At 42.9% G+C, this 13,948-nt stretch overlaps 1 protein-coding gene across 1 annotated transcript in view; it reads right to left on the reverse strand.

The window, feature by feature from the left end:
* Positions 1 to 13,948, reverse strand: part of TESK2 (testis associated actin remodelling kinase 2) — a 100,114-nt gene that overhangs the window by 77,124 nt on the left and 9,042 nt on the right. The gene's annotated exons all lie outside the window — the stretch shown is intronic.

Below are 13,948 nucleotides of genomic sequence, written 5' to 3' on the forward strand. Positions count from 1 at the left end.
TTTTCAGAAAGCTACATGGGAACCTTGGGAGGCTTATTTTGGGCAGAAATTATGCCCTTGCATTTCCTTCATAAATCTTTCAAGTCAATGTTGCCATGCACTAGCAAGGAAGCCAATCAAACTTTTCAGAACAGAGCTCACTGGCATACAGCTATTGCTACTATAATCACAGAGAGAGATTACAACCTGACCACAACCACAAAGAAGAAAGCAGGGAGTACAGAGGAGCTCTATTTTGCTTATCTGAAGATACTTACTTTTCTACAGTTGCTACATTTAATCACTTTCAGGCCATAGACCCAAACATAAGTTCCAATTCGTTTCTTGTTATTTAAGCCTTCATGGAACTGTTCTTCCTGAGAATTAAGTTCTCCTAGCAAAACAGTAGCTAATTAAACACACTGCAATTTGCTATGTGCCTCGGCATTGTCAGTAAAGGCTGGGAAGCACAAGGATTGGATTTGCAGGACTTAATTGCAGGCAGCTGATGTGGAAGTTACAAACTGTCATTAGTAACTCACTGTTAGACCCATTGTCAGCTCGGGATTAGTTAACAAAGCAATGCTGTCTCAGTGTCGATCACTCTAGCGGATGTTTCAGAGCTCTGTCCCCTCCTCAACCCCTAATCCAACAGAAGGCCCCACCCATGCAGAGCTGTGCAGAAGGGCCAAAGTGCTCTCAGACTGCAATGAGCATGGCAAGATGGGCTTAGCAACCATGGTGACTGCCAGGCACAGGGAGCTCACATGGACAGGAGAAGGGAATCCTTACGGTTTGGATATGGTCTCAGCAGTTAATGGCAGCAGGATGTTTTGGATGACTTGCATTCAGAATTCCCAACAACTGGAGCAGTAAAGATTAACAGAAGCCCTGCCATACAGGTTTTGGAGTTATTTTCTCTAACCATCAGCAGTGGCTATTAAGGGGCTATGAGGTAGCATTTCCTAAAGACCTGACACTGCAAACATCTCTTTTCTGTTACTGCCATCAATACTAATTTGCACTTCTCACTGTTAGATTTCACATTAGTCAACAACATATGCATAAGTATTAACCACTACACACACTCTCCAGATACAGGCAGTGAAATCCACCACTGAATATTTAACTTTCCTCCCCTCCCAATACCTGTAAATAAGTGTTCAGAGAGGTGTGGCACAACGTTCTTCAGTGATGCACTCCTGTTCTCTAGGTGCAGCTCTGTTAACACTGGGCACAGGCCAGCACAGTTATTTGAAGAACAGTAAATCAGCACCTGTCTCTCAGTATCAGCTATGAATGAGCTTACACAAATGTTCACATTTGCCAGCTGGCAAAACAGAAAATCCCAGAGCTGCCAGCCCAGCACATCTCCATCCAGAACAGAAAACTAAACAGATCGTTTAACTGTGCTTGAGAAATTACAGAAAACAAGACAAAAAGCACACAAACATTTCTGTGCCAAGGGAATCTGGCCACCTGCTTTGCCCCTGGGAAACTGCACAATGATACTCAGATTGACACAACTTTTCTTCCTGAAGAAAATCAAAGGCCCAAAGGACTCTGAGCTACAGAAGTCACTGTACTGAACACAAAATCCAACCAGGAGGTGATCTCTTATTGCAAGGTTCCACTTGTTACAGTATCAGACTGTCTTTCTGTTGACAGAACTTGAGAGCATTGTCTGTAGCTGTGAGGGCAACAAAGACTTACCTCAGGCATTCAATGTATCAGCTGTTCAGCATGAGTTAGAAAAGGCCAAGCTTCCAAACAGTGGGAAGTATAATTCAAAATGGACAATTTCATATTATGCTGCACTCATTTATTTTGACTGAGTATTCTTTTGGCCCCAAGTCTGCTTCAGTGATTTTTTTGTTCTGCTACAGCAGCAAATTCTTTGCTTTCAGAGTATGATATCTCTGTCATATCTTCCCAAGATTTTACTTCAGCAGAGAGGATGGCTGACCAAACCAGAAAAACTTAGTGTAAGTAAAACTCTTTCCCCTGTTTTTTGTTTTAATTTGTTTCACTCAGTATAGCTTCACTAGCTTTGCTACTTGGTGACAGCTTTTGAGCCACTCTCAGCATTTCATAGCTGGTGTTATAAGACAATTGTAACTGCCTATCTAGAGACTTCTAGCCAGCAAATGAAATAAAGATCAGGACTTATTTCAGATACAGATGTGAACAAGCCTTTTGTGTTCCAAAATCACTCTCAATTCTGCTAAATGCAAGAGTGCCCTGCAAGCCAAGACAGGTAATTCTGAATTTTCATGATGCTCACGAGTAGGGATGAAGAGAGCACTTTGCCCTGATTGTGCAACCCATAAAGAATAATAACACTGATTAGGTTTCAATTTCTATATTAATGATCCATTGGAGCAAGGCCTATTTACTGCTACTTCAACACACAGCCTATGCCCTATAAAAGATCAGCCTTGTCACTGGCTAATTAAGTGACAAGGACTAAGATGACAGCGAGTTGGCATCTCAATAATCAAATAGTCATTAACAAGATGAAGACAACTGTCTGGTTTAGTGGATACCATACAAATCATCTTAGCAGTAGGCAGAAGGGTTCCAAGAGGCTGATACTTCACACTATTACAAATCAAACTTCTAAGACTTCTACTTTGGCTAAGAAAACACCAACATCTTGTCTCAGCTACAGAATGGTGCTTCCTCCAACTCCTAACAAGTATCAGAGTAGAAAGAGGCTGATTAGAATCACCTAGTTGATATAACTCAAGAGCTTCACAAGGATTTCCAAGTTATTCTAGCCTTCTTGGCCAGTCTGTGTAATATACAGAATGACTACATTTCCAAGCAAACAGCTAGCAGCATGTTTTAACACTAACTTCACATAAGAAGCCTCAAATATCTTATTGTCCAGGCCATTAGTTTCCAAATTGGTGGCCTTGAACTGTTGGTACTTGTGAGTTTCTCAACACTTTGCCAAAGTTAATCAAGAGCAGTCAAAAAAAAACCAAGATGTCTAAAATTTCACTAATGACCCAATGAGAGAGAGAAAGGCAAATTCTGTTTGGCTGAAGCTGTCTCCACAGTCATTTAGGTTTTAAAAACAAGCACAATTCTTCTTACAGCTTCTAACCACTGGGCCTTATGCCCTTTTTTCACTACACTGAAACAACTACCTTCAAACAACTCTCTTCTCAATGAAAGACTGTTTATGCACTGCAATGACATCATTTTTATACACCAAACACATTAAGACTGAAGTCATTGACTTTTCCAGTTATCAAACCAATTTTTGTTTATTTTTTCTCCATGTGTTGACACCAAGTGTCACAGCTCTCCAGCTTCAGAAAAGTCTAACACCCAATGCTGGGAAAGTATTTAATACACAGTTAGACAGTTTCCTAGAAATACTTCATAGTAACTAAAACAAAACACCTTTTAAGCCTATCAGCCACAAATTTCAAGGTGGTGTTGTGTGATCTCACATTAGCTCAAACCCTCATCACGCTGCTAATTCCAGAGGTACTCAAAGAGGATCCTTTCCTAGTGCAAACTTTATACATGTTCAAAACAACAGATTAGAAATTGAGAGAACTTTGAAACTGAAGCAGTAAGGACAAAGGAGAAGACTAAGATAGATTTGAGGTTTCCTGTGAAATTTCACATTATCAGCTGACTTTTACTTCAGGGCAGCCTTCAAAATGTTTTTAGCCTGACTACCAGAAGTATTTCTTTATGAGTTATGAAGAAATAATTTTGTTGCCCTTCAAATTTCTAAATCAACTGTTTTGTTCCTCGAGACAAAACTACCATCACTCTAAAGAGAGAAAGTATGAGGAAAGATACAGACAATGGAAAGCAAATCTTTCACACTTCCTCAGGAGGTTTTTTTACCATCCCACTGTGAAGAGCTTCTGCCCTTCCAGCTCAGCCAGGTGCATGTCATAGTATCAGTCAAGGTTGGAAGGGACCACAAGGATCATCTAGTTCCAACCCCCCTGCCATGGGCAGGGACACCCCACACTAGATCAGCCTGGCCAGAGCCTCAGCCAGCCTGGGCTTAAACACCTCCAGGGATGGGGCCTCAACCACCTCCCTGGACAACCCATTCCAGGGCTTCACCACTCTCATGGTGAAGAACTTCCTCCTCACATCCAGCCTGAATCTCCCCACCTCCAGCTTCATTCCATTCCCCCTAGTCCTACCACTACCTGAGATCCTGAGAAGTCCTTCCCCAGCCTTCCTGTAGGCCCCCTTCAGATACTGGAAGGCCACAATTAGGTCACCTCAGAGCCTTCTCTTCTCCAGACTGAACAGCCCCAACTCCTTCAGTCTGTTCTCATAGGAGAGGTGCTCCAGCCCTCTGATCATCCTCGGGGCCCTTCTCTGGACACCTTCCAGCACCTCCATATCCCTCTTGTAATAGGGGCTCCAGAACTGGACTCAAGTCACAATAGCCTAATACACTGCTGGAGGTTTTTCAGTCCAGTGTGGCTTATGATGCAACCACTCCTCTCTTGCTCAATAACATTGATCCTTATGACATAGCCAGGATTTACATCTTCCATTGCATTAGTCCCTACTACTTTAAAGAACAGGTTAAGGAGATGTCCATAAAGGCCTCCATTGACATGATACCTCATTAAATGCTACAGGGAAACTGAACCCTCTGTCAGCAAAGAGTTGCTAGCAGTCAACGGAACAGACAGACAGGACCACTGCAGAAACTAATCAAACTGGGAAGTTCTAGCTATGAGAAGGGCAGCAATGAAAGAAAATAAAATAAATAACAATGTGGCCTGGATACACCAAGGGAGCAATACATAATTATATCTATATTATATATTGGAGTTATATAATGGATGTTTAAAGGACAGGCTGAAAAGAGCTGCCAAGAACTGATTATTTACCTTTGAGCCTGGCTCAGCTGAAGATACTCTAGCAGTGCTCATAACATCCCTTCCTAGCTTTACATTGATTTTAGAATTAGGTTTATTAAGCTAACTGACAAGATTTATTAAGCTAACTGTATAAATGTTTATCAATAGCATACATACATGAGCACACAGGCTTCTGTAAGACATCCAACTTAATGCCACAACCCCTACAAGCAAAGGCAGGCTAATGATAGCTCGTGACACAGTTGTACGTGACAAAGCTGCACAAGACAAGGAAGTTTTACAGTGAGCTTCCAGAGGAACTGAGTGAGGCCTCCTTTTGCTCAATAGTCTGTGTTCACTTCCAGCTCACTGATGAAAGCTGATACTCAGAAAAATTCAAAACTTGCAGTATTACCCTGTTCATGTAACTTCACCAAGCAGAGAAGGCCACTCCATATTTTAGGTCCACCTAAATAAAAATTAACGTGCCCCAATGAAAAACTTCACCAGAAACAAGGACTGAAGGCCACAGAACAGGAGACCCAGTCTCATTAAACATAAGGTACTAGCGTGCTATGGTAACAGCAAGTGGAATGCATTACCATAGTATCAGTCAGGGCTGGAAGGGACCACAAGGATCATCTAGTTCCAACCTCCCTGCCATGGGCAGGGACACCCCACACTACATCAGGCTGGCCACAGCCTCAGCCAGCCTGGGCTTAAACACCTCCAGGGATGGCACCCCAACCACCTCCCTGGACAACCCATTCCAGGGCTTCACCACTCTCATGGTGAAGAACTTCCTCCTCACATCCAGCCTGAATCTCCCCACCTCCAGCTTCATTCCATTCCTCCTAGTCCTATCACTACCTGAGATCCTGAGAAGTCCCTCTCCAGCCTTCCTGTAGGCCCCCTTCAGATACTGGAAGGCCACAATTAGGTCACCTGGGAGCCTTCTCTTCTCCAGACTGAACAGCCCCAACTCCCTCAGTCTGTCCTCATATCAAAGAGTGTGACAGAAAGTCGAAGGATAGATTTTACATGTCACTGTTAAAAAGAAGTTAAGATGTCCACTTTAAAAAGAGAAAGATGTTGGAAAGACTAAAAGCTATACTGCAAGAACTAGGTCATTCCCAGAGTGAGGGTGGGACAAGAATGAGACAGAAACTGGGACTACTGAGCAGATTGAAAGGATCAAAACCTAACTTCATACAAGTTTTACAGCAAAGAAAGAAAAGGTACTAAAAATAGCAGGGCCAGCTAAAGCAACACAAAGAACAACTGAGTGGACAAGTAGATCCAGAGACTTCAAGTCAGATAAGAATTTACAACAGTGAGGTTGCACCCTGAGCAGTGAAATCCACATGATTGTGTCTTTGAGGTCTTCAGAACTAAATGTAAAAACCAACAACAGGGTGGAGTATACCCATGTCATATGTGGTGTCAATATATGCTATAAACAACATATTAGTTCTGGTAAAATAGAATGACCTTTGATTATGGGGCAACCTGTAGGTAGATGACCTAATAACTCTTCCAAGCCTTAACTGTTTAAGAAGCCTTTAACTTTAAGCATATAGTTTGAGACATAATGGGAAAAGTAAGACAAGAAAACAGATAATCATGCCATTCAAAAAAAACCCAAACATCCCTTTTTTTCCCCCCTTTGGTTAAGTGACCTGTCTATTCTCACAACTTTTGTGTCTGAAGTCCTAGGAGTTAGTCCCTCACTTACTTTACTGTACAGTCCTTACTCTGCACTGCTTATTCTAGTTGGAAAGTTCTGTCAAACCTAGGTCAGAGGCCAAAAGAAGTTCTACACTGCACTCCACAAGGCCAGGAAAATTATAGACATACAGAGTGGTATTTATCATGCAGAATGTTCAAGTCATCAAGCACAGCAATTAAAAACAGAACACCAACCCAACATGCAAAAAAACCTAAAAGCTCTCAATGAGTCAATTTGGGGATGCCACATCAGTAGCATCTTTCAGACCTGCCACAGTCAGCTGGCTGTTCCAGAGATCAAGTCAGCCAGCATGACAGTGTGCTTGAGAGAAGCAGTATCATAAATGATACAAAATATAAATCACACTAGATAGGATAAAACTGATAGTTCTGTTGCCCTTGATGTACACTAAGTATTGAAAGTGTTCAATATAAAGTAATTGCATGTGCTCTTCACACCACCTCTAAGCACAACCACACATCAGCCCTGTTTCCTGTTTCACATTAGACAGCTGGATGCTGCTTATCTTTAAGGCACCTTGAAGTCATTAAATAAATATGAGAAACTGGATTCTATCCCCCAGCACAAGGTATGTATTTAGACAGGTGCACCTTCCCTGATCAGTCAGCACTCTTGAAACTTGGAGCACATAACTAACTGATGAATTAAGGAGCATCATTCCAGGGTATTCAAACAGGAGGCCTTTCAGCACAAGCACATACAGCACTAGTATGCTGGGGATACTGACTCATCTTCACCCACCACTCCTCTTGTTAAGCCAATCAAAAGCATGTTGCCCTCTCCCTGTATTCAGACTTGGACTTGCATCTGGATAGTGCCAGGTCCACAGGCTATGGAGTCCATACATCCCAGAATAGTTCTGACATGTTCAGCATTCATTTCTCAAGGGTATCCATTTTATATCAGCACTAAGATACTTTGTACTTTGTTTTTCACACGACCTCAGTGCATCTTACAAGACAGCTTCATAAGTAAGCCAGGAACTACTCTACAGTAGCAATGTAAAACCATAACCAAAAGGGCAGGTATTGGTTCACAGGTAAACTGGTAAGATTATCAAGCAGGAGTCTGAAGGAATCCCCCTGAAGTCAAAATGGGGAGTGAAGAAGGGCCAGGCACTTCAGAGAGAGGATTAGAACTCAAAGTGGTCTTGAAATATTAAAACATGCTTGCAGGGAAGGGGCACAAAAAATAAACTGCTGCAAAAACACAAAACAATTTTGAATGCAAGTGTTCTGCAGAAAGAATCTCAAGCTATAGAGGATCATAAACTGAGTGCTCAGCACTTGGTGCTGTCAGTAAGTATGCTGAAATGGAAGGGCTGACTTCCATCTCAGTGGTTTTCTTTGGAGACACTATGTTCAGCTGCTTAGTATTTCAGCTCTAAAAGGCAGTTTTCTAGTTAATCCTGCAATACATCTTAAACACCTCATGTTCATATGCTTGTCTTTGCTCATCCACCATTAAACAAGTATTTTATTGTGTTATCACAGAATCACAGAATGCTAGGGGTTGGAAGGGACCTCAAAAGATCATCCAGTCCAACTCCCCTGCCAGAGCAGGATCACCTAGAGCAGGTCACACAGGAAACACATACCAGCAGGTTTTGAATACCTCCAGAGAGGGAGGCTCTACAACTCCCCTGGACAGCCTGTTCCAGGGCTCTGTCACCCTCACAGTGAAATAAAAATTTCCTCATGTTTACATAAAACTTATTATGCCTCAACCTCCACCCATTGCCCTTTGTCCTGTCACTAGGCATGACCTAGAAGAGCCTGGCTCCATTCTCTTGGCACTCACCCTTTACATATTTATAACCATTGATGAGCTCACCCCTCAGGCTCCTCTTCTCCAAGCTCAAGAGCCCAAACTCCCTCAGTCTCTCCTGTAAGGAAGATATTCCACTCCCTTACTCATTTTCATGGCTCTGTGCTGGACTCTCACAAGCAGTTCCCTGTCCTTCTTGAACTGAGGAGCCCAAAACTGGACACAGTATTCCAGATGTGGCCTCACCAGGGCAGAGTAGAGAGGGAGGAGAACCTCTCTTGACCTACTGACCACACACACACCCCTTCTAACACACCCCAGAAGGGCACTGGCCTTCTTGGCCACAAGAGCACATTGCTGGCACATGGTCAACCTTCCATCCAACAGGACCCCAAAGTCCTTTTCCCCTTCACTGCTCTCCAACAGCCTACACTGATAGCTGGGGTTGCTCTTTCCCAGGTGCAAGATTACACTTGCCCTTGCTGAGCTTCACTAAATTTCTCCTTGCCCAACTCTCTAGCCTGTCCAAGTCCCACTGAATGGCAGCACAAGCCTCTGGTGTGTCAGCCACTCCACCCAGTTTGGTGCCATCAGCAAACTTGCTGACAGTGCTCTCTGTGCACTCATCCAGGTCATTGATGAACATACTGAGTAGTACTGGTCCCAGTACTGACCCCTAAGGGACTCCACTAGATACCAGGCTCCAACTAGACTGTGGCCATTGACCACAACTCTTTGACTTCTTTCCTTCAACCAGTTCTCAATCACCTCACTACCCAATCATCCAGACCACACCTCCTCAGTTTACCTGCAAGGATGCTGTGGGAGTCAGTGTCAAATGCTTTACTGAAATCAAGATAAACCACATTCACTGCTCTACTATCATCTATCCACCTGGTTATGTCCTCATAAAAGGCTACCAGGTTGGTCAAATGTGACTTCCCCTTGGCAAAACCATGTTGACTGCTCCTATGTCCTTTTTTCACTGCTCACCTGAATAACCTTCCTATGCTTAAGATATATAAACTACCCTGACATAGTTCTTAGAGTATTTCATAAGATACTTTCCCCCCCCCCCCCCGCCAATGACTAATTTCAAATAGTAGATCTCTTGACTCCAACAAGGTTAAAAGCACAGTTCAAGGTGGTCAGGACTCAGGCCTTGTTGACTTGAGTTCTATCTTCCAATTTGATCTCTGCCTGTCCCAAAGATAATCTTTGGAGGGCTGCTCTAACTTCAGCAGTTTTGTCACAGCATGTTCTCTGACAAATAGAAATCAATCACAGTTTCCCTTATTATATACATGCCAACTCTCCAGCTATTGGGAAGGGGAGGCTTCCAAAAAAATGGCTTTCTTACTCCTGACTTAGTTTTTGGTAGCAGTGCTAGTTAGATGGCCAGGAGCATTTAAAACACCAGAAAAAATGTCTGCAATGGAACAACTGTGTTAACATCCAGAACCACCCAAGACAAAACAAGGAGCTCTTCCCTGAATGTCCAAAGACTTCACCATTCTTCAACAATCCAAACCCTCAAATTCCCCAGTGACCACACCTGTAGAGCAACACAGCTTTCCCAACATGCAAACACACAGGGCACTGATTCTGCACAGTTGGATCAGTGATCCATATTTTCATGTATACAGGAACAACAAACTGCAAGAAGCCCATTTTTAACATTCATCCAACACAACACAGCAATTACAACCTCTCTCAAAATTTCAGCTACAGAACTCAGAGCCAACAAGAACATCTGAAATAAAAGTTACAGCCACTTGGACATTTAGTGCTGGCTTTGTCCATGAAAGTTTATTTGAATAGAAAAAGTTCCTGGGTTTTAGTCTGGCTTCTGTTCCAACACATACTTAAAAATTAGTAGTATCTATTTCCTAATATGGTATTTAGTTGCAGTATGATGTTTTTGTCCCCCACAATTACTTCTAGTCCCATCAACCCTTACTGGTTTTCCTAGCTAGGAGTGTAAAGGTTTGAAATCATGGCTGGACATTGTGCAAGTATATAAATGCCTAGCTCAGTTTTAAGAGCAAACCTCAGTGTGCTGCCCTTTGCATTGAGAATCAGAACAGGCACACAGATGATTCAGACTAGCAACAGTTTGACAAAGTTCAGTTTATCTAGAAGTTTCTGTAGCACTTGGTATGCAGGTGAATGTGAATTTGAAGTGTTATCATCAAATTACTAGCTCAATACATTATGATGAATAAAGTTGCACTAGAATGCTAAGAGATCATCCATAGCACATATGACCATTAATACATACATCTAAGCTGTAATGTGCTCCTCTTCTCAAACTAAGAGAAGGAAGCTCCTATTCACTGGGATGTATTTTAAAACAGGATTTCCACAGAAAAGGAGAGAAGAAATCTCTGAACACAATTGTCAGTCACAAAGCAAAACAAAAATCCCAAAGCCTCATAACAGTCCAAGCACTCTTCATCAAATCTCTTGAGTGAACCCTGTGTCTGATATTCACAATACCACAGATACACCTCAGAGCTCTGGTGACAGGAGGTTTTTTGAGATGCTTTTGGTAATTTAAAGGGAGGGCTTCATTGCTCTTGTAAAGTTACTTATGCAATAAGCAGAGAAAAATTCAGAACCACTTCGGAGTTCAATCGTTTAGCTGGACGCCTGCAGATCAGAAGCCTGCAGATCAGACTGCTCTTTAACTGTGTCAAACCATGAGACTCTCCTTCCTGGAAGCACATCAAGGTTCTTGCATGAAATCTGATCATCAGCACAGCAGGATTAATGACAGAGGTGGTCAAGCTGATAAACTAGCAGAACAGAAACCTGCTTAAATGAGCATGGAACTGCATCTAAGATAAGGTCCTAAGGCATTCTCATCCCTTTGTGCCAAAACTGAAGCAAGACCTTGCTTGAAACTGATGTGAAAGTGAAGGCTTTATCACTCATTGTCTCCCTGCAGGAGGTCTGTGGTTGTTTCTGGGAAAACAGACACTAGATACTCAGACTACAACCATGTCTCTTAGGGTAATGCCACCGATTGCAGACTGGCACCATGTGATGCCTAGTTTAGCTTACTTAAAGGGGAATGGCAGGGGAAGGTTTTTAAAGAGTTAGCAGACTTACAGGAGGATAAATTGCCTCTCAGGGATTTCTCTCAATACAAGTTCTCAAACAGCTTTGTCTGTCAACTACCTGACTAAACCAAATGATATCTTAAAGTAGGATAATCTTAAATCAATTCCTATAAATGCTGGCAATTTACCTTTACTTTCAGGAAACAAAAGCAGGCAAGGGAAAAACAGTGGCTTCTGATCAATAATACAGTACCCTTCTGCTGGAGATGTAAGCACCTTGCCTCAGGGTGCTTCCCCATGATACTCTTCACCAATGCATGGTAGAACATTAGTTATTCCTCCCAGTATGTCTGTTCACAAACTATGCAGCTATTCAACCAGCAAACTTTTAGAAGTCCCAACATAATTATAATTGGCAATGCCACTATAGGACAAATCCATAAAGTAAGCACTGCAAAATCCAAGCATTCAAGAAAGCAAACCCCTGAATTTACAGGAGAGGAGAAAGACAGGATGTCTAATCAGCATCACAGAATCACCAAGGTTGGAAGAGACCTCAAAGATCATCGAGTCCAACCTGTCACCACAGACCTCATGGCTAAACCATGGCACCAAGTGCCACGTCCAATCCCTTCTTGAACACCTCCAGGGATGACGACTCCACCACCTCCCTGGGCAGCCCATTCCAATGGCTAACAACTCTCTCAGTGAAGAAAGTCACTCCAAAACTTGAATTCTTTAATTCACACAAATCAAGGTCTGTTAATCTCCAGTTACTTAGAGATGACTCAAGTGTATTGCTGCCCTTAGACAGTTCACAGCACCTTAGTCAGAAAGACTGTAAAGATGACCTCTTGTGGCACACAGAGCTTGAAAAATCAGTGTATTTCACATTAAGAAACATCTGGATATAGAAACAGTTGCTACAAAATGCACTACAGAAGGCTTTCCAAACAGCTAAAAAAGAATCAGAAACCAAACAAGCCAAAACAAACCCTTTGTTTTCAGTTGGTATACAGGCTGGCTTTATAGAGAGCCAAGTAATCCTACACACCCCAAAGGAAAATTCTTCATGGCTGCCCCTCTAAATGAACTAAAATCTTAAGTTAGTGGAAACTGAATTTTATTCTCTAGCTAAACAGAAAAACTTCTGTGGAGTGACTTGCCTTTACACAAGAAGAGAGGTCATATATGGAGATCTGAATGCCTTTGGGTACCAAAGCAATTTTCATTTTCTGACTCACATACCTATTCATGGCCATAAAGCTGGGTAAGAGGGGGTTGGGTTCAATTTCTCAAACAAAAGACCATGTGAAGTGTAGTGGAATGGAGATAAAAGTTTTCTGGCACTTTGCTGAAATGGAAATAATTTGGAGGATGACTTTGTTTCACATCAGGAACTAGGACAAGGAAACAAATTATTTCTGCAATGCCTGAAAGCCTGGAAGACAACTCAATGTCCTATTCCTCTATGATAAGCCCTCCCAGAACAGTCAGAAGAGCAGAAATACCATCAGCACTATAAACCTGGAGTTGCCTGTATGGTTTCACAGAATGTTTTACAAAGATCCTACCCACTTCCCAGATTCATAGCAGCAATTCACTGACAACATCAGATTTGCTTGCAAAGCCAATCAGATCCTGGGCTGCATCAGAAGTGTGGCCAGCAGGTCAAGGGAGGTGATCCTCCCCCTCTATTCAGCTCTGGTGAGACCCCACCTGGAGTACTGTGTCCAGTTCTGGAGCCCCTATTACAAGAGGGATGTGGAGGTGCTGGAAGGTGTCCAGAGAAGGGCCACAAGGATGATCAGAGGGCTGGAGCACCTCTCCTATGAGGACAGACTGAAGGAGCTGGGGCTGTTCAGTCTGGAGAAGAGAAGGCTCCCAAGTGACCTAATTGTGGCCTTCCAGTATCTGAAGGGGGCCTCCAGGATGGCTGGGGAAGGACTTCTCAGGATGTCAGGTAGTGATAGGACTAGGGGGAATGGAATGAAGCTGGAGGTGGGGAGATTCATGCTGGATGTGAGAAGGAGGTTCTTCACCTTGAGGGCGGTGAGGCCCTGGAATGGGTTGTCCAGGGAGGTGGTTGGGGCCCCATCCCTGGAGGTGTTTAAGCCCAGGCTGGATGAGGCTCATGCCAGCCTGATCTAGTGTGGGGTGTCCCTGCTCATGGCAGGGGGGTTGGAACTAGATGATCCTTGTGGTCCCTTCCAACCCTGACTGATACTATGATACTATTTAGTTCAAAGCAATCTCTGATTATTTGAGTTAGAGGCATAGCATGAAAGCAGCAAAAGAAACAGAAGAGCAGCTAGTTTTAACTTCACTGCAATAAATATTGTGGTTTCAAATCCAGTAATCATGTGTAGATCTCCTAACACATACATCTAGGGCTGGCAGGCAAAGAGTACCAAAGGTATGAGTACAATCCCACAAAACTACTAAAGCAGATAAATTGAGGACATTCACAGCCCAGAGGACTGATAGCCAGTGGTGTTTAATGCACTGCGTGAAGGCAAAAATACTAT

Source organism: Melanerpes formicivorus, unplaced genomic scaffold (assembly GCF_026170545.1).
Source record: "Melanerpes formicivorus ecotype bairdi unplaced genomic scaffold, bMelFor1.0.p_v2 SCAF_7, whole genome shotgun sequence".
NCBI classification, from domain to species: Eukaryota; Metazoa; Chordata; class Aves; order Piciformes; family Picidae; genus Melanerpes; species Melanerpes formicivorus.